The sequence below is a fragment of the Diaphorina citri genome, unplaced genomic scaffold, assembly GCF_000475195.1.
Source record: "Diaphorina citri unplaced genomic scaffold, Diaci psyllid genome assembly version 1.1 scaffold3318, whole genome shotgun sequence".
In the NCBI taxonomy this organism is placed as follows: Eukaryota; Metazoa; Arthropoda; class Insecta; order Hemiptera; family Psyllidae; genus Diaphorina; species Diaphorina citri.
Window position 1 is genome coordinate 16,839 of NW_007380727.1, and position 3,072 is coordinate 19,910.

The 3,072-nt window shown below is 39.1% G+C and overlaps 1 long non-coding RNA gene across 1 annotated transcript; it reads right to left on the minus strand.

Moving 5' to 3' along the window:
- Positions 1–371: 371 nt before the first annotated feature.
- LOC113471933 lies at positions 372–1,242 on the minus strand. The gene is made up of 2 exons (XR_003394443.1): positions 1,159–1,242; positions 372–515 (listed from the first exon to the last, which is right to left on the minus strand). It is a non-coding gene; the product is annotated as an uncharacterized LOC113471933 (long non-coding RNA).
- Positions 1,243–3,072: the final 1,830 nt, after the last annotated feature.

A 3,072-nucleotide genomic window follows, 5' to 3' on the forward strand; every position in this document is an offset into this window, starting at 1 on the left:
AGGTGTTTTTTTTGAAACTTGAGTGACCCTGGGTCGTCCACACGTTCGGATCACACCTATGGTGTGAACCGGTGGTCACTATAACGAAAAAGACATTTTTGAACTAAAAGTGCCATGGCGATTCATATAAAGAGTCAACAGAGAGAGAAGGGGGATGGGGAGGAAAAAAAAAAAAAAAAAAGAAAAAAAAAAAAAAAAAAAAAGAACTAAAGTAAACAAGACCAACCCATGCCCCTCTCTTGCGGGGTAGAGACTTCAATGGTAAAATAATCGACTACTAGAACGAATAATTTATCAGAGACTATATTGTTCAGTTTATTATTTTTCTTTTGTGTATAATGAAGTTTTTTGTTGACATCTGTGCTTGGAGTTTGGGGTGCACTCAGCCTCCTGAGGACAATTGAGTAGCTTGGAAGTCAGTCAAAGCTACTCATGTATGAAGTATTAGATGTGGAATGGCAAGTTGTATCCTCTTCTCTTGTGTCCTCTCTGTTAATCCTATGTAAGACCATGGCCTGTAACAAAAAGAAATTCTGTTTAACATATAAAAGTAGGTCTCTATATGTAAGGGGGGGACTAGTTGTTGTTGTTGTTGTTTTAGCAGCTTTAGCTTTTGCCTAATGGCAATAGCAGACTAAAGAAAAGATATCTTTTTGTATCTGCTATACATCGGGGTGATGGTCTCTAGCTCTAGCCATGTTAAATTAGCAGGCTTATCCTGAATTGCAGTCAACCATTGTGAAGACTTGTGCTTGGTTTTTAAAAGCAGAGAGAACCCTTTAAAAAACTGCCAGCTAGCTAGGCTGGTTAGGGTTAGCTGTTCTCCTCCCTGTTTATAGTCCCACAGCCAGATGCTAGTCTACTCTCTGTTTAACATGCTTTAGCCAGACAAGGGGGGACTGGTCTGTAGCACTGGTCAGTGCTAATTTGTGATGTGATGTCTGACCCAGCATTTTTATTTCAAAGCAACTACAATAAATAGCTTTCCCTTTATTCAATGTCAGCTTTGATTATCGCCAGACAAGGGGGGACTGGTCTGTAGCACTGGTCAGTGCTAATTTGTGATGTGATGTCTGACCCAGCATTTTTATTTCAAAGCAACTGCAATAAATAGCTTTCCCTTTATTCAATGTCAGCTTTGGTTATTTAGGTACTTACCACAGATACCGGGTCCTCCTTTGGTAACTACTACCATTTGGTCCTTTGGTACGTTGATGTACTACCATTACTTCTGGTTTCTCTTTCAAGTAATTTGCAGCACCTCTGAAATTGGTACCGTTATCACTGAAGATACACGAGGGAAGACCGCGTCTACCAATAAACCGGTCAAGTGACGCAAGAAACGCCTCTGTTGAGAGTGAGGACACCAATTCCAGATGTATAGCCTTTGTGGCCATGCAAATGAACAAACAGAAGTAGGCTTTCACAACCGGTGAGTTGCGCCTCGGTCCGGTCTTGAGCACAGTTCACATGTGAAAAACACACCGAGATTTTTGGGTTTTGTTCCCTGAAGAACTGCGCGAAGTATTAGAAAAGAAAAAGAATGGTAATAATCGCCAGATTTTTTTTTTTACTTTCCTTATCCTATACTCTGAGAAAAAAACTAGGGTGCCGACAGCCCAATCTGGTGACTGGGTTCCGGCACTCTGACTCTACATATATCGGGAAGCTCGACTCTATAATATTGCATTCCAACAGCCTAAATCAGGGGAAGTAACCCAATAATAGAGTTCTTCCCACCCTAAACTTGTGGCACCCTGTCACCATCCCTTTTTTTTTTTTTTTTTTTTCTCAGTGTAGGAAGGAAATTAATGTTTTAAAATCGAGGGATCAGAAGATTGAAGTTGTGTTATGCTAGCCAAAAATCGGATTAGTCTTGACTAGGGACATGCCTTTTGGTACAGAGTTAACCAAAGCCTTATAACTAGACACGAAACCAAGTTCTCGGTTAGGCCAAAGTAAGGATTATTGCTGAAATTCAATGTTCTTTGGCTTCAGTTATTACGAGAATACTCGACTGAAAGGCCCATTATACAAGCAAGAGGTTATAAAAAAGAGGAAAAAAAGAACAAGACAAAAATATTCATTCATTCATTGAAGCCGAACCTCTACAATACAGATACAACATTAGCTAATTTTGTATTCTCTGTATTTCATTTGAATTAATTTGTATTTGAATTAATTTGCAAAAAAAAAAACTTATTAATAAGTCGTGGGCGTTTGGTGCAATATTAAAAAATGAGAGAGGAGGCTCAATGAATGATGTGCTTGTAGTGTTAGTAAAGGGATATTAACTGCTTGGAGCATAAAATGGCACAGAAAATTTCATTTTTTTTTTTAATGGCGAAATACCTACAAAGAGAAGAAGAAGAAGAAGAAGACGAAGAAGAAGAAGAAGAAGAAGAAGAAGAAGAAGAAGAAGAAGAAGAAGAAGAAGAAGAAGAAGAAGAAGAAGCAGAAATGTCCTGGAAATAGGCACCTAATTACCTATGCAATATGTGGCTAGAATTTGCGTTCATATTCTTTGCGCCCTTGCAATTTGCTACCTTGTTCCGAGATCACAAGCCGCGAAATGTGTCAGTGGGTTAACAGCACAGATCATCCTTGCCTGAATTCTGAGCGGAAGTAAAGAACAAGTACCTTATCGGACCTACCTACTAAATGAATCACGAGTCACAAACCCAATGTTTTCATTTAATATACTCTGAGCGGAAGTAAAGAACAAGTACCTTATCGGACCTACCTACTAAATGAATCACGAGTCACAAACCCAATGTTTTCATTTAATATAGAATTTCGTAGACTTTTGCATGACGTGCCTTTGAAATTTGAATATTTGATGAGTTTTTCTTGGAACACTCACACCGTCTCACACGGTTAGGTTCCAGTGTTTTCCCAGTAAGACCCAGGACTATTTACCTGCTGTAACAAAGGCCTCGCAGAAATTTTCCTTCCTTTTGTTTACTGACTTTCCGTGTCCCTTTCTCACATTATCATTATTAGTGGGTGGCCCAACGTCAAAAAAGCTGCATTTCGTCAGGAAAGCACCAAATTTGGCATGGACCTTCATTT